This window comes from Schistocerca cancellata, chromosome 2 (assembly GCF_023864275.1).
Source record: "Schistocerca cancellata isolate TAMUIC-IGC-003103 chromosome 2, iqSchCanc2.1, whole genome shotgun sequence".
Classification (NCBI taxonomy): domain Eukaryota; kingdom Metazoa; phylum Arthropoda; class Insecta; order Orthoptera; family Acrididae; genus Schistocerca; species Schistocerca cancellata.
In genome coordinates this window covers 115,384,897-115,405,873 of record NC_064627.1, presented here as the reverse complement: position 1 = coordinate 115,405,873, position 20,977 = coordinate 115,384,897, and positions in this window count along the sequence as shown.

Sequence of the window (20,977 nt, the reverse complement as noted above, 5' to 3'; positions counted from 1 at the left end):
AGTATGCTGACGCAGGCCTGCCTGTATACAGGTTTCAAAATGACAATCAAGAAAAAAAAAGGGGGACAAAGGAAAGATAAACAGAGAAGGCTGTCACATATAAAGAAGGTACTACATTTAATCTTGCTCGACATTTTCTCATGAAGCGCCCAAAAAAAGTCTTTATCTGCCAAATGAAACATTATTTGTTGTATTCATGAACTGAAAAATAGGGCTACCAACGAAATGCAGTCCAATTTTATGTTCCTTTTAAAATTTAATCCAAAATAGAATGAGTATGTTTCACACTGTCACAAAGTCTATATACCTACGTTAAGTAATTATTCAGAAGTTTTCCTGTAGATTTTATTTTTGTTGACAATAATAACCCACTAGACTCAAAACGTAAACTGTCACCTGTAGTCACTGGTACGATTTCAGGTAAAATCCCTCTTTCAGTGTTATTAACAAACCTTTTATTTTCATGTTTGCTGTGCGTGCTCACACAGATAGCCACTTCGTTTCTATCTTTAATATTCATTTGTCTTCAAGCGCTGCCAACGGTAGGCTACCCGTAGACGTGAAGTTTAACTGCACAAATAGTCACGGGTAATGATGTCAGCACTGCAGGTAGCAGCTGACGCTGGCTTCTCCTCACCCCTCACCTCCTCCACCCGTCCTAAACCTATCGTTCCCCACTAACACCGCGTGATTCGTCGACAGGCAGGACAGGGAGGAGTGAAGTGATGGGAGGAGGAGTGACGTGGATGAGGGAGAGGGGAAGAGAGTGAGTGAACTAGAAAAAAGTGTGGAGTGTGCTATCTGTGAAGAGTTTGAAGTACCAGTTCATTGAAATTGAATGGTTAGTTCACACTTCACAGGAGTGAAGCGTTCATTTGAACGACTCATTCACGAGCTCCCCATCACTAAAGAAAACATAAACAGCCTACTTACAAAACTTTGAACGCGAACTGGAAGTAGGAGCTACACGCAGGGGACATTTCGTTTCGGAAATCGATGACCCACAGTGTCAGGAGTGTGCCGATAATAACAAATTTCATGCATTATAGTCTGTCGGTAAACTGAAGAGCGAGCGAGCGAGTCCCCACTCTGCCAACCCAGATACGTCACAGGGCGCTTCTACAGGCTGTTTCACAATGTAGTATCGCCCCTTCCGCGGCGCGCGCTTTAAATCTGTGGAGATGCCGTGTACAGATACGTCTCGGCTGCGTTCATTTTTAGACAAATGTATTAAGACCATAAGGAATACAAAAAACTATAGCTTCTTCCGAAACACAACATTATAGAGTAAATAATATCAAGATAAGAATGTTCATGTGAATGTATTGATGTTCCCCTACTGCTATTCGTAAAACGAACCCCATATAATGCAATCAATCTGTAGAAATTGAGGCTTGTTCTTACTTTGTGTTTCTACTAGAAGGTAGAAGTTTTCTTTGAAGGACTGCATTGAAACTTAACAAGTTTTGCAACACGATAAGTGGTTAAAAAGTAAGCATAAATTTATAATTTTGCGTGTTGTATTAGTCCGATTTGCACTACTTTTTTGTCACTGTCTTCGTAAACATGACTCAAAAGTATGTGTACAATGTTATGCATATTGGGTATTTACTCTGTTGTGAGCTGTCAAAAAGGTTACATGTGTTTTGGTAGCAGCAAAGATTATTTGTTTTGTATAAAAATAGATTACAGAATCTGCATTAAATTTTGTTATAGAAATGGAATAAAGTTTATGAAATTTTTGAAAATGTTAAATATTGCTTTTGGTGAGCCTGTTATAAGTGAACCAAGGGCATACAAGTGGTATAAACATTTCAAAGCGGGCCTTAAAGGACAGCGGTTTTACGGGCATGGATGAGATTAAAAATGCACAGTTAAGAGACCTACAAACTACCCCGAAGAGATAGTTCCTAAAGAATTTCAGGAATTGGAAAAAGCACTGGCACAAGTGTATAGTAGGCAATGGGGAATATTCTGAAGAGGATAACATTGCTGTAGATTAACAAATAAAGTTCTTACCAAAAATTAAAAATTAATACGTGAACGCACCTGGTATTTCAAGCTTTTTGCTTGGAAGTCCAGAATCAATGTACATGTTTCGAAGAAAATTTCAGCAGTGTTTAGAATAGCTACTGCGCACAAATTTCAAGCAATATGTCTCAGAATCAGGCGAATAGCGACCGAGATAGACATTTAGTGTTCCATAAGCATCAAAGGTTTTATGTTATTTTGAAACTGTCTATAACGATCGGTTTCCTCCCAAGATTATTAGTTTTCCTTCGTGGCGATTCCACTAAACCATGCGGCTTATTTTCGCGTTCCTTCCTTTTGCGTCCTATTGGACGAGGCTGACGTTTGCATAAATTGCAGCCCTTTGATTGAGACTGGTAATATCAGCCAACAGCTCTTTTTGGGTCGCCTCTTTAATACACGCTGTTATAACATTAGAGACGATCGAACGCTCGTTACTCCGCAAATACCTCCTCTTCCTCGTATTCTGCACATTTTCTTACAATGCTAGACGATTATCCATCAGTAAGTATACAAAGTTAACTGACTGACACTGGCAACTAAGATCATATGAACAGAAACGACGTATATCACTGCACGCCGATCTACACCGCTATACAGGTAACGGGCAACAGATTTTGGGTGCCCCTGTACGCCGGTGGCAGCGTTCTTCCGGGAAAGGCCACTTCCCCCACCAAAAGCGCTGCTCGCTCTTGAGTTTACAGACAGACTATACCTCTCACCACGGGCAACGGAGTGGCCGACGGCCTTCACTTAACGACCAAGAGCGTTAGCTTGGAGTTGCCAGAGCTCACAGACAAGCAACACTGCAGAAATCAATGTGGGACGTACGACGAACGTATCCGTCACGACAGTGTGGCGAAACATGGCGTTATTGGGCTATGGCAGCACACGACCGACGCAAGTGCAATTGGTGACAGCACGACATCCCTTGCAGAGCCTCACCTGAGCTCGTGACCATGTTGATTGGACACTAGGCGACTGGAGAGCTGTGGCTTGGTCTGATGATTCCTTATTTCAGTTGGTAAGAGCTGATTGTAGGGTTCGAGTGTGGTGCAGAATCCACGAAGCCAAGTTCTGAACAAGGCCCTGTGCAAACTGGTGCTGGCTGTGTCTACATCGAATGGAATGCGTCCTCTGGTCGAAGTGACCACTGATTGGAAATGGTTATGTTCAGCTACTTGGAGACTATTTGTAGTCATTGACTTCATGTTCCCAAATAACGATGGAATTTGTATGGATGAAAGTGCGCCAAGTCACCGGGCCACAATTGTTCGTGATTGGTTTTAAGAGCATTGTAGACGTGAATCCCATCGAACATTTGTCAGACGTGGTCGAGAGGCCAATTCGTACACAAACTCCTGCATCTGCAACAGTTTCACAATTATGGACAGCTATAGAGGCATCACCGATGACATTGTAATTCTGTGTAATTCTGTCAGAGACAGCAAAGGACTTGGAAGAGCAGTTGAACGGAATGGATGGTGTCTTGAAGGGAGGATATAAGATGAACATCAACAAAAGCAAAACTAGGATAATGGAATGTAGTCGAATTAAGTCGGGTGATGTTGAGGGTATTAGATTAGGAAATGAGGCACTTAAAGTAGTAAAGGAGTTTTGCTATTTGGGGAGCAAAATAACTGATGATGGTCGAAGTAGAGAGGATATAAAATGTAGACTGGCAATGGCAAGGAAAGCGTTTCTGAAGAAGAGAAATTTGTTAACATCGAGTATAGATTTAAGTGTCAGGAAGTCGTTTCTGAAAGGTTTTGTATGGAAGTATGGAAGTGAAACATGGACGATAAATAGTTTGGACAAGAAGAGAATAGATGCTTTCGAAATGTGGTGCTACAGAAGAATTCTGAAGATTAGATGGGTAGATCACATAACTAATGAGGAGGTACTGAATAGGATTGGGTAGAAGAGGAGTTTGTGGCACAACTTGAGCAGAAGAAGGGATCGTTTGGTAGGACATGTTCTGAGGCATCAAGGGATCACCAATTTAGTATTGGAGGGCAGTGTGGAGGGTAAAAATCGTAGGGGGAGACCAAGAGATGAATACACTAAGCAGATTCAGAAGGATGTAGGTTGCAGTAGGTACTGGGAGATGAAGAATCTTGCACAGGACAGAGTACCATGGAGAGCTGCATCAAACCAGTCTCAGGACTGAAGACCACAACAACAACAACATAGAGGCATCATGGCTCACTATTTCTTCAGGGGACTTTCAATGACTTGTTGAGTCCAAGCCGCCTCGATTTTCTGCTCTATGCAGTCTGGCATCATATTAGGAAATATCCCACGACTTTTCTCACCTCATTGTAATTTGGTTGGGCGAAATATTGGGATCGTAACTTTGGAAAGCACGCAGCTGGTGTTCGTCGTTATCCCTGTCAATTACTTGTTAGCTTCTGCTTCAATGATCTTGTTAATTTGCACTGAGTGAGGTGAGGTGCTGGTTTGCACTATGGTCTCTCACTCGAGAGGACAGCATTTCAGGTCCCCGGCCTGCCATCCAGATTTATGTCTCCCGTTAATTCCGCAAATCGCTTGACAGTAATGCGGGGATAGTTCCTTTGAAGAGGACGGCCGATTTTATTTCCCATCCTAGAAACCATTCGAGTCTGTGCTCCGTCTCTAATGACTTCGTTTTGGACCGTTGGTTTAGCTCTAAACAGCCTTCCTTCCTTCGTCTAGTTGCTTTTTCCACTCTGAGGTAGTCCTAGTCCTGTGTCGTACAAGTTCTACAGAAATGTCATTTGTATGCTACAGAATCGGTGATCCAGGCAACCGGAAAGGGATTTCGCACACTGATAAGGCAGCTTTTCTACTAATGCGCTCTACTGAATCAAATAAGAAAGAATGTAACTTACAGAGTTATAGGTAACTACATGTGGTTTTTAAGGATAAACCCGACGTTTACGACAAAATTTCGGACTTTGTTCACGGATACTTTCTGAGTATTTTAGTGTAAGGGACTCATCGCTCCGCGGGCTCGTTAAATACACATGGCTTCCGGTGGCCCGTTACTGAGTAAAACATAGCAAAGTTATGGAATTTATATGTCAAGTGTAATTCGCAATAACATCGTTAGTTTACCAAAAACTGGGATCCTATTTCTTTTCTTGGCAATGTTCATTCTAATTGCTGTTACAAAGTACAGGTTCATGTCTACTGGACTAACACTTTGTACTGAGGCGTTTATGAAAATTCAGTACTTTTCCAAACTAGTCGTACTGTATTTCCTAAAATATTGAGACATTATTTGTATTTTTCAGTGTAAACCTTTCTGGTCATGAAAACTGGTTTCCCTGTCGATTTCACTTCTACTGAGTTACGCCACCTGGTTCGAATACTTTACAACAAGTAATTTATGTAATATTTTATGTAAATTTAATGTTCAATAAACAGAAAACTGTTAGTATGTTCTAAAAAGACACTTAACTTTTTCTTAAATAATTCGGTATTTTGTACCAGCTAAATATATACTGCCCTGTACAGGAGACACGTTTTAAAATCTCAAAATTTATATTTTGCAAATTTATAAAATAAATTTTGTTATTATTTCATTCCTTTGATTTTGCAAGAGTCAAAAAGGACAAATGTACACAAAATTGTTAATAGTACAACATAGTAGGTCATTATAATCAATCTTTTGAACAATACATAAATGAACTGTTAACAGTACAACATCAGAGGTTCAAATAAACAGACATAAACAACATCGGAGGTTCAAATAAACAGAACTGAATACGCAGCAAATCGTCAGTCGGTACGTGGTTTAGTTTTTCTTTTGGCTAGCCTTACAGCATGTCTCTTGCCTCATAAACGCGACAGTAAAAAGCTCTTATTAGTACGAAAATGCTGAAAGGTGTATTTTTGCTATTGTGACAAGTTAAAATGTGAAATACAACAGGTGCTGGGTTGTCGTGAAAAAATGTCTTTACATTGTTACTAAAATCCGAAGCCTGAGATTATCTACATCTACATGGATGCTCTGCGAATCACATTTAAGTGCCTGCAGATAGTTAAAAAGATAGAGATGAGGAGTCCTTTCTTTATATTACTGTTAATCGAACATTTTATTAATTAGTTTCTTTGTCCTTGAATTAAAAAATGTACTACATTAGCAATTTGTGATGTTACAAGAGTATAAAATCTGGATATCAAATACATGATTTGGATTTGTGATTTCTGAAAGAGAATGATTTCAAAACTATTGATAAAATTATGCTTTTTCTGTTGGTTATAACAATTACTATTGTCTATATGAAAATACCTTCACAGCAGTATAAAAAACAACCTGATATATGCAGTCACCAAACCCTGCAAAACAAAACGCAGAGCAATGCATCAATCCAAAGATGGAAGAGTGCTGCGCTCTCGTGATGTTGATGTCGTCACCGTGGAAGCAACTGAGCATTGCATCGTAACGTCGTATTTCCATTTGCTGAAACCATACATGAGCCCTATATCCGCCAATTCTTCATCCGTACACCTTTCAGTAATGCTGTAACACTCCCGGATGGACGAGCGTGTTAAGGCGCCTCTTCGGGGACAGGGGAGGCGAGCATGACCCGTGTCGAATCGCGTGTCAACGTGGGGCTATTAACCGGCCGGGCTACGTCTGGTTTGTAGGCGCTTTCCCATATTCCACTAGCTGACCGGACATTTAGAAAACTTTGTCACACTTTGCACTGAGATTTACTTTAACTCAGATGAGGTATACAGCTTCTGTCCTGGGTCATAAATATGAGACTGATCGCCGTAGATGTTTAGTCTCTTTAAACCGATAATCATTTTAATATTCATACTCCTGTGTATCAGTCTTGATGTGCAGCTAAAAATGGCAGGGACTCAAACATGAAATAGAACCGAACAGTATTGGTTCAAATGGCTCTGAGCACTATGGGACTCAACTGCTGAGGTCATTAGTCTCCTAGAACTTAGAACTAGTTAAACCTAACTAACCTAAGGACATCACAAACATCCATGCCCGCGGTAGGATTTGAACCTGCAACCGTAGCGGTCTTGCGGGAACAGTATTAAATGTTAGGTTGAATCCGAAGGGTAAAGTGTACATTACAGTTGTCAACAGCAAATACCGTGCGTGAATGTAACAGATTTGTTTCCGGACCTGACACACAGCATATACAATCGACATTTACACTTTTGTGAAGATATTTTAAGTAATGTGGAGATACAAAGATAAAAGGGGGGGGAGAAATAAAAAAAAAGATACTAACCATAGGAGCATAACGGCCATTTATACCAAAATAAACAGAAAGGAGAAAAAATCGCAACAGCAAAAAATAATTTACGTATAGGAATGAAATTTCGGGAACATGTTGGTGTAGGTAACATATTTAAACGATTAAAATTGCAAGATCTCAGGCTACCGTAAGTGCGAGATAAGCCTTTGCAGATGTGAAATTCTGGTACATTAATAACCGATGTGATCTCCAGAATGTTGAATGCATGCATGTATTATGTTGTACAGGTTCTTGATGTCAGTTTTCATGAAGGAGTTCCATGCCTTTTGCACTTGGTCGGTCAGTACAGGGACGCTTAATGCTGATTGTGGATGACACTGTGGAGTTGTCGTCCTATGATGCAACAATGAGCTCTACTAGAGAAAGATGTGATAATCAACAGGCTGTAACGGAACATATTAAAGGCTTTACTGTACCGAAGTATGCGATACCCTCCAAATTCAACCAGTTTAACGAGTATTTATGATTATAGAAAAGTTATTGTGTATGTTAACAATGATTGCGTAACATGTCTCCATAAACAGTCAACCCATTAAATTATACTGAATAACTAACCCACACAAAAGTTAATATCACTTGATCACTGATACAGCAAATGTCATCATGTAAAAACACTGAGTTCATATTAAATAATTAATATGAAGTACGAAAAATAGTGTACGACTTAGGTATTTTGGATCTCCTTAAATAAAAATCACCCAGTGAAACCTATTTGTTCACTAGGAGCGGTTTCACTTAGTATTCACGAAATCAATCCTGTTTTAGACGAAAACCAATGTATTTCTTAATAATTCATGTTAATTACTTATTTATGCAAATTAGAGAAGTCAATTGACAAACTTCTAGAAAACGGACTTTTTGTAACAAAGAATTGTTCTGTCAAGTCAACAAATCTGTCTGTCATTTTAATAACATGTTAAATTATGTCACTTGATGCAAATTAATAACTTTTCTGCACAAATTATAACAGATGTACATGTGACTTGTAAACTATATCTCTTTTTAGTAGTTCTTTGACAATGTTATAAATACGAGCAGCAAGAAGGGTCGAGAAGGCAGTCGGAATGTCACTTTGGTACAGTGTGTTAGTGTGTTATTGTTTGAGGTGGATAAACAATGCAAAGAACATGTAAAGGAAGCTGTGTTGTGTCATAGTCTTTGGTGGACAGTGGAATTAAGATGGCCACCAGAGAAATAAATATTTGAAGTTTACATATTTGTTGGTTTCGTTCATCCTTTATCATCAAAAGCACATAAAACAAAACACGGGACCTCATGTTTTTAACCCTAGACAACCAGATTTAGACCCAGCATCAACATCGAGACACAGCAGCGATCCAGCAAGCAGCAGTGATTACTACAATGCATTTTAATGGCGCCAACCTAACATCAAGTGCTAACAAGCTCCGTAAATGGGAGTGAAATAGTGCGATTATAGCAATTAGAAATATCTACGACCAGGCGACCATTACAAGGCCAAGGAAACATGTCGACATTCTGGAGAGCATATGGGGCTACAACAGCGGTATGTGGGCGAGCGTTATCCTGTTGCAAAACAATACCTGGAGTGCTGATGATGAATGACATCACAACAGATCGAATCAACAGACTGACGTACAAATTAGCTGTCACTATGCGTGGGATAACCTCGAGAGTGCTCCTGCTGTCATATGAAATGACAGCCCACATCATAACTCCAGGTGTAGGTCCTTTTGAGTATAGCACGCAGACAGGTTGGTTGCAGGTCCTCAACTTGCCTCCTCCTAACCAACACGCGGCCATCACTGGCACCGAGGCAGAACTAACTTTCATCAGAAAACACAACAGACCTGTAACCTGCCGTTCAATCAGCTCTCACTTGTCTTCACTGAAGTCGCAAATAGAGATGGTTTGCGGTCAGCGGAAAACACGCTACAAGACGTCTGCCTCGAAGCTGTCCCTCAAGTAACTGATTTGTATCTGTTCGTTTTGCCACTGTGGTGCTAACTGCTGCTCAGATTGCTACTACATATTCAGGGGCTCCGGAAAGGCTCAAAATCATTAAAAGTTCAATTTTTACTTTTTTGCGTTTTCTGAATCTGCAGACTATTACCTTTTAATAGATGTATAATTTATACAATTCCGAAGACTACAACTATTTTTAAATTTTTTTTGAAATGTGTTCTACATGGGCGTGACCCACTGTGGCGCTGTTAAACTGCTGTCAAATGGTGTTATTATTAACGTCCGTGTTCATCAGGCACATTTTAGTGATGTGAGATAAAGTATGTGTTGTGGCTAACCTGTGATGGTTCAATATATATCGCTGGTGTGATTGTCGGTTGTTTCATGTTTATTTACTCTGTCGTTATCTCGAAAATATTCGTAATTAATTCTGTTTCTTGAGTCTCTGTTTTGTTGAAGTATAATAATGAGTAAAAGTAAAGTTATTAGAAATCCTATGAAGGCTTTTAAGAAAAGGAGAAATGTTGGAAAGCCAAAGGTATGTGTTATTACTGTAAATAATAGCATTCTAACATGGTACGAGCGATGCTTGCTTTAGACAAGGAACGCCTTCGGGCTGCAGACAGGGCTGTAAAGAGTCTAGAAATACAAGCAAGAGTAAACAGGAGGAGGAACAAGAGGAAGCTGGTGGAGGAGGAGTTTGCAGAGGATGAAGATAATCCATCCTATGGACCTGGAATGCACTAAAAAGTTAATCCAATCTTTGTTGCTCGATTCCCAAAACTTTTATTTTCTCATACTAATTACATGTTTTCTAAGGATCTTCCAAACATATTTGTTTCAAACTTTCAGTAAATGTTACACAGTACCTTCTGTATAACTTAACACAGCCTTTTTCCAAAAAACTGTATATTTTTGAATATATCAATAAAAAATTGCAAAAAAATGTAGTGAATTTTCATTACAATTGAAAAAAAAAATCATCTTTAATAACTGAACTAAAATTTTGTAAAATCCCTGTGTTAAGTTGTAGCCCATATTCCAATAAATAATCTGTAAAAAGTTCAACTTCCTACCTCAAATACTTTGTGAGGAAAGATGTAATTTATAAACGTTATTTTAACATTGCAAGTATAGAGCGTTCCGGAGCCCCTTCAGAAGGACGCACCACAGTCCTACACCTATCACGGTGATCTTCCCTCTTAGTAGTGTCTCGGGACAATTCTGAGCCTGGTCTTCTTGTGACCGTACATTCTCATGACCACCGCTGACAAGAATCATGTACAGTGGCTTCATTCCTGCCAAGTCTTTCTACAGTATCGCAGGAGAAACATCCACTTTCTCGTCGTCTTGACTTTGTTCAAACTCACTGAGATACTGTTACTGACTTCTTCGTCACCTTCAAGGCATTCTTGACTAAAATCAACTGACAACGTCCAATCTCAAAGGCAACTAACGCACAGGATCGTTACAACGCGAATTTAAAGAAAATATGATTTGTATCCTCTTAAGGGGCACTTTTAGCACCACTCTTATGTGACTGGCGCAAAATCTGAATAGTCATTATCTTTCACCTGTAGAAAGACACCCACCAACGTTCGTTTATATCTTACAACACCTTCTTGGTGTTGCAATTTCTTCCATCACGGTACTACGACAATATCTCTGCACACCTCAGAAATATTCTAGGAAGCCTTCGGTGTCACCCTGTGTATGAATAGAAATAAAATTATTATCAAACTAGGCAGAAGGAGTGATGCTCTCTTTTGTTTGATAGCTATTACATTCTCGACTCGTCGATGTCACTTTACACTCAAAGGGCAGTTTAATGGTTAAAGAAAGCAGAAATTTCGCTTTCAGTAAACTTGTCAAAATCTGAAAAATATCTGCAGATGTGTAGTTGTAGATACAGTATCTGATCAAAAGTATCCGGACACCTGGCTGAAAATGACTTACAAGTTCGTGGCGCCTTCCATCGGTAATGCTGGAATTCAATATGGTGTTGGCCCACCCTTAGCCTAATGACAGCTTCCACTCTTCCAGGTATACGTTCAGTCAGGTGCTAAAAGGTTTCTTGGGGAATGGCAGCCCATTCTTCACGGAGTGCTGCGCTAAGGAGAGGTATCGATGTCGGCCGGTGAGGCCTGCCTCGAAGTCGGAGTTCCAAAACATCCCAAAGGTGTTCTGTAGTATTCAGGTCAGGACTCTGTGCAGGCCAGTCCATTACAGGGATGTTACTGTCGTGTAATCGCTCTGCCACAAGCCGCGCATTATTAACAGGTGCTCGATTGTATTGAAAGATGCAGTCGCCATCCCTGAAGTGCTCTTCATCAGTGGAAAGCAAGAAGGGGTTTAAAACATCAGTGTAGACCTGCGGTGCGATATTGCCACGCAAAACAACAAGGGATGCAGGCCCCCTCCACGAGAAACACGACCACTCTATAACACCACCGCCTCCGAATTTTACTGTTGGCACTACACACTCTGGCAGATGACGTTCACCGGGCATCCGCCCTACCCACACCCTGCCATCGGATCGCCACGTTGTGTACCGTGATTCGTCACTTCATACAACGTTTTTCCACTGTTCAATCGTCCAGTGTTTACGCTCCTTGCACCAAGGGAGGCGTCGTTTGGCATGACGTGTGGTTTATGAGCAGCCACTTGACCATGAAATCGAAGTTTTCTCACCTCCCGCCTAACTGTCACAGTTCTTGGAACTGGTCCTGACGCACTTTGAAATTCCTGTTGTGATGGTCTGTTTTTGGGGGTGTCCGGATGCTTTTGATCGCATAATGTGTATTGGTAACGAACCTTTTTAACTATTGGCGGTCTCTGTAAGCCAACAGACTAGGTCGACCTGCACGCTTTTGTGCTGTACGTGTCCCTTCACGTTTCTACTTCACTATGACATCGGAAACAGAGGACCTAGGGTTCTTAAAGGGTGTGGAAATCTCGCGTACTGACGTACGGCACCTGACCACGTTCGAAATCCGTGAGTTCCGCGGAGCGCCCTATTCTGCTTTCTCACCATATCTAATGTCAACTGATATGGAGTACCTGGTAGTAGGTGGCAGCACAATGCACCTAAAACGCAAAACGTTTGTTTTTGGGGGCGTCCGGATGCTTTTGATCACATAATGTATATTGGTAACATACCTTGACATATACAGCAGTAAGGTTCTCAATCGTTGCGTAATGAACAGTCATAAAATTTCATTAAGATGAATTGTCTGTTGGAAAAAAATACCAAATAGATTCTCACAGAAAAGAAAAATCCAAGAAATAAAAAATTATGTCACCAACAGTCAATCTCCAAAAAGTCTTATTCACGTCCACTTAATATCAGAGGGAATCAGAAACTTTCAATTAAGACTTCGAAAGGAAATCAAGTTTCGTCCATGATAGTGTTCTCTACATATGGGTTCACCAATAAGACAGAATTTTCCCGCCGAGAGATGACTTGGCAGAGAAGTTGGTTGTGTAAGTCTGCCTTTGACAGAGTTCTATCTCCAAAATCAGATTGCCTACATACTGGAAATGCCTGTTGTAAGAGGTATGCGCTATATGCGCTGCCTGCAATAGGCAAGGCATAGGAGAGTGTCTGACCAGAGAGCAGTATATAGTTAGTTGTTGCTTGTCGCTAGTCGGCATTAGTCTTCAGTAGTCGACAGTAGTCTGCGTGAGTCGGCAGTAGTCGGCGGTAGTGTGCGCGTGTCTGCGCTTGTCTACAGTCTGCTCTGGTCGGGACTCTGGAGGATGAGTATTATTGTAGAAGGTAAAGAAGCAGCCTTGCGCATATCTAGTAATGTATGTTAACTGCCATCCAATTTCTTTTAAAAAATGCCCCAATTATAATTTTTATAATATAAAGTAATTTTTTTTAAAAAAGGAAAGCATTCATTTCAATGTAAAGATTTTTTCCAATGCATGATAATTCCTTTCACGAGTCACAAAGCATAGGCCAGCATTGCACGGAGCTGTGCCGAAAATTTTTTAGGTAAGAGCAGATATATTCGCAGTTTTTATTGAGGTAAGAATTTTTTGCTTTTTTATTCAGAATACAGGACCAAGGCGCAGCGCTGCTGTCGTCCTAAAATTTACCGGGATACTGAAATTTTTTTTTATTATTTCGGGGTTTAGGAATTGAATTTTGTGAGTACATCAAATGTGAATGCATTTCTGAACAGATCATAAATGGGAACCAATTTTGTTCAGTGGTTACAATATTTAAAATTCATTTAATTAATATTTCCGTGGGAGGTTACACTTGGTTCATGGTTCATTTTAGTATTTTTGTGGGGAGGTTACACTGTCACAAACGGGTTTTTTCATCCGAGGAAACAAGAAGAAGTTATTGAAGGCCATGTCAGGAGACTACGAGAGTAACGCAAAATTTGATAGCCTAAATAATCAGAATGTGTGACTGCGCACAGAATGAGCTGCGCGTCATCGTGGAGCACAGACAACGTTTCCGACAACTTCACTTTACCCTTCGCCTTAATAGCCACTCGTAACCTGGACAGGTCATTTCGGTAGGTTGCCCTTTGTCGGTTTGCCCCTTACAATCATCTTTCAGCACTGCAGTCCCAAAATACATGGATCGTCACCTTACGCAAAGATGGTAGGGTCTTCGCATATTGTAACGGTGGTGAATTCAGATGGTCCCACTGCTTGCTTTGTTCCTTTCTGTCGGGGTCATAGTGATACGCCAAGCAGCTAACTATGGTTAACTGGCAGAAAAAATGTCATTTGCATTGGCGTGGCACAGCTGTAAGATTTCTTCTGTTGACTCGTTTCGGCGGACTTACTAAATGCGTGTGAACAGTCAGGGAATCCAGCGGGCGGCGACCTCTCTTATACTCAACACTTCGAGCAAGATGTTGGACGCTGACCCATGTTTGATTTTCACTCTTACAGTATCAGGGCGTCCATTCCTTTTGCGATTCCAGATTCTGCAAATGCAGATGCTCTACCACTTCATTCTTCACCATTCAGATTTGCTTGACCGCGCCGAAAACAGTTGCCCCATGGGATCACAGTTTCATTTCATGGTGCCTTGCTTCCTGAAGGTGTAGTAGGGGGAGATGGCGCCACTGACATACGCTGTAGGTTGATTCGAAGTCCTGGATGCCATGTTAGCTGCCTCAAAATTTCACAACTTCTGCTTACGATTACTTCTCATTTTTAATTTATATCGTGTGGACGCAACAGTTGATTCAAATAGAAAATGTTACAGAGCTTTCGGGAAAAACAACGTCAGTAAGGCATTTTAGACATACTTCTTGCCATAAATGCACATTTGATGGCGGTAATACGATGGACTTCGGCTCGACTCCTAGAAGAAAAGTAAGTGATATGAAAAGGTTGCTTTCGTAATCCATAGTACCCGTTGACGAAACTGATGATCGATCCATGTCCTACTCTCGAAATTGCTGGAAACACATTTTGCTATGTTTCATCGGTTTCCAATCTTCACTTCTCACGACGTACACCTAAAGTGCTTTTCCAGTTGGAGTGACAGGATATGTTAAGCCAAGTGCCACAAATACAACCAATAGAGTAAAACCGAGCAGTACAAGCAGAAAATATCGCTTTAGCGAGTCCACTTACGAATGAAGTGTTATTCTTTTACACTTTAGACACCAATCAGAACTATTAGTACACTCAAAAATGAGGCAAGGTGGCATTTTTGATTGGACCACTTGCACAAGAAGTTGATGTTTGGAGTAACTAACATGACGAGTGTCAGCTTAAAGTTTCTGACGTCGTGACAATTCGTCTTATTATACCTTCATCTTGTTTCCGTACATTTACACCATCTCAGCTACCATTGTGGCACCGCTGTTCCCCTTTACACGAAGAAAGCAAGTATCGCACGATATTTCCCTTTATCAACGTGTTGCACGTGGTATCCGAGTTGTTTATGTATCTGATGATTTACGCTAACTACAGAGATAATATTTTGTGGAACAAATAACAACGTTGATAACTGAGATGTGTCTAATCTGAGACTACATCGCCTTTAAAGATTTATTGTATCTTTCTCTTTCTAATAGGATCACTTTAAATGGGTGCGATCCCGACCGTACATTATCTTTTCTTATTGGGGGATCGTAAAGTAATCATGTAAGTCTCATTTGCGCCTGTTGGCGCCGTATTGTAAATTTCATTGTACCATCATTCTTAATTATAATATTTGTGCAATGTTCATAAATTTGCTTTCCTTATTTGTTGTAGTTGGTTCCTTTAATCATCTATTTTGATTTGAAAAATGATTTACGGTTCATTGAGGTGTTAATGACAACTCGTTTGTTGATTTATCTGATGACGTACCGCTTGAGCGATAGTCGCTTCATCTGAAACGAATCTGATGTGAAAATCGAGGATGCGTCGTTGTCCGCCTTCCATTTTAATGCAAATTCTGTGTGTGACTTCGACAGTTCATTTTCATATTTTTACTTTTCGACAGAAAGGTCATCCAAAGGAGACGGCGTTCGGTAATAATGATTTCATTTTCTGCATTGCAGTGGCAATAACTTTAAAAATATTAGGTTTCATTTTAGAGAAAAGTTTAAGTGATAGCGCCAGACTGCAATAAGTTATGAGTTTTCTGTCAAAATGGCTGTCTCTCTCAATTAATTTCTGTGCTAGTCACATTACAAAGCAATACTAAATAAAATGAAAACTTCACGAGAGGTTAGGGCATGTGCCATTCTGTTCTGGCTCCTCTAACCCAGCGTTGCGGTATATTACTTAGCCCTTTCGCCGGAGATTCGAGTCCTCCCTCGGACATGGGTGTGTGTGTTGTCCTTAGCGTAAGTTGGTTTAAGTTAGGTTAAGTAGTGTGTATGTCTAGAGACCGACGGTCTCAGCAGTTTGGTCCCTTAGGAATAGACACACATTTGAACATTTGAACTATTACTCAGAAATATCAGTGTGTACCGTGTCTGAATACAAATTACTGTAAAGAAACAAAAAATGAATAACATAACGTTATATCTTTGAGGTGATAAAACTTCGTCTCTAAGCCTCATACAGCGTATGACGTAGTAGCGCAAAAAGTAACTAAAGAACATAAAATCAATAAATAAATACACCTCAAGTTGCGATGTGATGCACATGATGCACATGATTAGTGTTGCAAACTCTGGTGAAAAGTCAGTTACTTATATCCTTCATATATTTCACAGAAATTTTATGGAGAAATTGCAGCAGCATACTATTAAGAACAAAAAGTATTACAATAACCGACTTTTCGGTCGTGCTTCAGTAGCCTACTTCTGGGCATTTGTTGGAGGTGCGTCCTAGGAGGAATGGTCCGTATTCACAGATACGACAGGCACGATCATTTAAACTGAAAAAGTCTGGTACACTTGTGTTCCAAAATGTGAGCCTATTTTACAGAATATAAGACGTTAGAGATACAAGAAAAACCTTAATTTTTAGGAATGATTTTAAATAACGTTTTTACAGTTTTTCTTATTAGATTGCAAAGACAAACTAAAAAACCAATTCTTAGTTTATAAAACCGAACTGACCCTTAAAATTCCTGAAAATCGTCGTCTTTTAGTTTTGTCCATTTTAATTCAGTCCTCTATTTGTACATTTAGCCTTCCTTATTTTCTTCAGTTCTTCTTTACGAACTCGCAGTCACGAATGGCTTTTTCTGTTGGCGGAGGGCCGAAATGTCGCTCAGCTGCTTTATGTTCTTTTGCATGTGGTATACACTTTATTTTTCCATTACGAAGTTAGCCAGTAACAAAAATATTGTACTGTTACCGATAACAGAAATCGCTTTCAATTCAAGTCCACTCGCACCGTAGACTGCCATGACGCATTATAGGCTAGACAGGATTCTGGGAGGGAGATAGTACTGGTAAGCTTGTGAATCCCCGAAACTCACGTTCGTCGCATCGGTGCGCAGTTGCTGCCAGTTGAATCCAGTGTTGCTGGATAGAGATAGGTTTCCCGCGGCATCGAACGTATGGTCATTTTTAAGACTGGCGGGAATTTTAAATCAAATACTGAACTTTTATATTAATTTCGATTATAAGACACATCTGAATTATGGAGGCAAATTGTTCGAAGAAAAAAGTATTTCTTATAGTCCGTATACGGTACGTTAAGAGCACTGTGAGCCCTTTTTCACCTTCGCTACTGTGAAACACAAACACATTTCTTAGATTAGATTAGATTAGTTTTTCGTTCCATAGATCCGTGTTGAGGAGATCCTCGTGGATGTGGAACATGTAACTTTTTTAAAAAAAAAACTGAAATAACAATACTAATAGTATGAATATACAGGGTGTTACAAAAAGGTACGGCCAAACTTTCAGGAAACATTCCTCACACACAAAGAAAGAAAATACGTTATGTGGACATGTGTCCGGAAACGCTTACTTTCCATGTTAGAGCTCATTTTATTACTTCTCTTCAAATCACATTAATCGTGGAATGGAAACACACAGCAACAGAATGTACCAGCGTGACTTCAAACACTTTGTTACAGGAAATTTTCAAAATGTCCTCCGTTAGCGAGGATACATGCATCCACCCTGCGTCGCATGGAAACCCTGATGCGCTGATGCAGCCCTGGAGAACGGCGTATTGTATCACAGCCGTCCACAATACGAGCACGAGGAGTCTCTACATTTGGTACCGGGGTTGCGTAGACAAGAGCTTTCAAATGCCCCCATAAATGAAAGTCAAGAGGGTTAAGGTCAGGAGAGCGTGGAGGCCATGGAATTGGTCCGCCTCTACCAATCCATCGGTCACCGAATCTGTTGTTGAGAAGCGTACGAACACTTCGACTGAAATGTGCAGGAGCTCCATCGCGCATGACCACGTGTTGTGTCGTACTTGTAAAGGCACATGTTCTAGCAGCACAGGTAGAGTATCCCGTATGAAATCATGATAACGTGCTCCATTGAGCGTAGGTGGAAGAACAAACTAAAATGAGCTCTAACATGGAAATTAAGCGTTTCCGGACACATGTCCACATAACATCTTTTCTTTATTTGTGTGTGAGGAATGTTTCCTGAACGTTTGGCCGTACCTTTTTGTAACACCCTGTATACAGTACATCTTTTGTTTCTATTAAAAAATTCGTCAATGGAGTAGGAGGAGTTGGCCACTAGTAAGTCTTTCAGACTCCTTTTAAACTGATCTTTATTTGTAACTAAATTTTTTATGTTTGCTGGCAAATTATTGAAGATTAGTGTTCCTCAGTAGTGGACCCTTTTTTGAACTAAAGTAAGTGCTTTTAAGTCCTTGTGCAGATCATTTTTGTTCCTGGTATTGTATGTATGAACTGAGCAGTTTGTTGGAAAAAGAGATATATTATTTAGGACAAATTTCATTAAGGAATGCTGAAAGGTCTTAAGGTATGGATCTTTTCTTTTTTTGGTCCATACTACCTATTCCCAAAATACGAAAAGCAGAGAGCTTGCAGTAGAGCAGATTATTTTTCAAGGTACAGAAGATCAAGATGTGCTCGTAGCTCTTAAGGTAGGCATTTTAGAAAATGGTTCAAATGGCTCTGAGCAGTATGGGACTCAACATCTTAGGTCATAAGTCCCCTAGAACTTAGAACTACTTAAACCTAACTAACCTAAGGACATCACACACACCCATGCCCGAGGCAGGATTCGAACCTGCGACCGTAGCAGTCCCGCGGTTCCGGACTGCAGGGCCAGAACCGTTAGACCACCGCGGCCGGCTAGGCATTTTAGAGCCAATGTTAAATAGACATTTTTACTTCGAATGATCGTCCCTCTCATATCCCAGAATATTGATCGTTCCTCGTGGGACATCACGTGAAATGCATATCTTTTGGCCTCGTAGGGCTAGAAACGTCGATATTCTTTGTTATTGTGTAAATTATCTTGGGTGTTCTTATGTAAATCTAAAGGAGATATACAAGAGGCATTAGGCGAATTTCGAGGCTAGCTAAAAACTACCGGTCAGCTGCCTCGCTAAACACTGACGTGTCTAAGCACAGGTAGAGCTGGTTTGTACTTCCAGAGCTACCAACAAACAACCAAGCATCCCAGAAGATTGATGCAGAGTTTAATACGTTTTGGCATAATGAAGTACCACATGTGATTTCGTAAGCGTGTTTCATGTTACTGACCGCGGGTTGAGCATCATTAACGTCTAAAATACGGGCCGTAAAGCCGACCTAAAGTGTGCCGTAGTTTAAAGTATAATATCTCCGAATAACGAGAGGGGAAGTGGAAGTGATGGGGGAGAAGTATCGATTCATATAATTAAGCATTATCGTTGCGCCGAAAAAGTTTATGGCCTTCGTACCACGCGCTGTGTAATATAATCAACATTTTGGATTGTGGCAGAGAAGGGGGAAGGATGTCAGCCTATTATTAGTTATTTGAGGGTGAAAAAGTAATTAGCTCATCCTTAACGTCCAGTATTGTTAATTTTCCTCATAAATTGTGCTTTTTTTATCACTTTCATTTTATGGGTTAAGAATGAATATGAGGAAACGAAGATAGATACGCATGATGATACTTTCTTGCAGTACTACTTAATTACAACACACCGCAACTTGATGATGCAAATCTAACAGTACGTTATGCAGGATGTACAAACGAAAGGAGTGAGTGGAGGACAATGAAACAAGAAAATAATCGTAATAAGTATAGGTCCGGAAATCAGTGATTCCCGCGATATGATGCACGCATAGGCGCAGTCTTGCCAATATTACAATATTATTAATGTCTAAAGCTACTACTATTCGCAAACACTGCAACTGAAGCGTTAATTACAAAGGGATAAACTGCCCTCGTTTGATTTTATCATCTTTCCAAATACTTACGTACTTGTATATAGCCTGTATGTTGAACGTTCAGTAAAAAAAAAGAAGTAGAAATATAGAAACGCGTTGAAATTGCAGTGAGAAGAAATGATAACTTTGATGTTTCCCGGTGACGTTATAATTATGTCGGAGACAGCGAAAAACTTCGAAGAGCAGCTGAATGGAACGGACAGTGTCTTGAGAGGAGGACAGATGAACATTCACAAAAGTAATACAAGGGTAATGGAGCGCAGTTGAATTAAAGCAGGCGATGCTCAGGGAATTAGATCAGGAGACAACAAAAGAAGTCGATTAGTTATTCCATTTGAGCAGCAGCATAAAAAAGAAGGCCACAGCAGAGACGATGTAAAGTGCATTAGCAAAAAAGAAAAAACAGTAAAATTATAAATTATTAACATTTAATGTAAGTTTAAGTGTTATGTGGACGTTCTTAAATGTACTTGTATGTAGTATACCCTTGTGCAGAAGCGGAAAGTGGATGGTAAACATTTCGGTAGTAAGAGGGCAACTTTCGAAACATGGCTACAGCAGATTGCTGACGATTAGTTGAGGAATTAGAATAATGAGAAGGTACTAAATAGAACAGCGGAAAAAAAATGTTTTGGGCACAACTCGATTAAAAGAAGAACTCGATTTTTAGGACGCATTCTGAGGCAAGAAGGAAGAGTCAGTTTGGAAGGAATGAAACGTATAGAAACTGAAGAGGTGATCCAGGGCTTCAGTACATTATGCGGATTTAGGTTCAAGAGGCTATTCAGAGATGAAGAAGCTTGCACAGGATATATTAGTGCAGTGAGCTGCATAAAACCATTATTCAGACTGAAGACCACAACAACTGCAGCAACAAGTTCATGATCAATTAAGCGAATAACATCACTTGAAGTTGAGAATG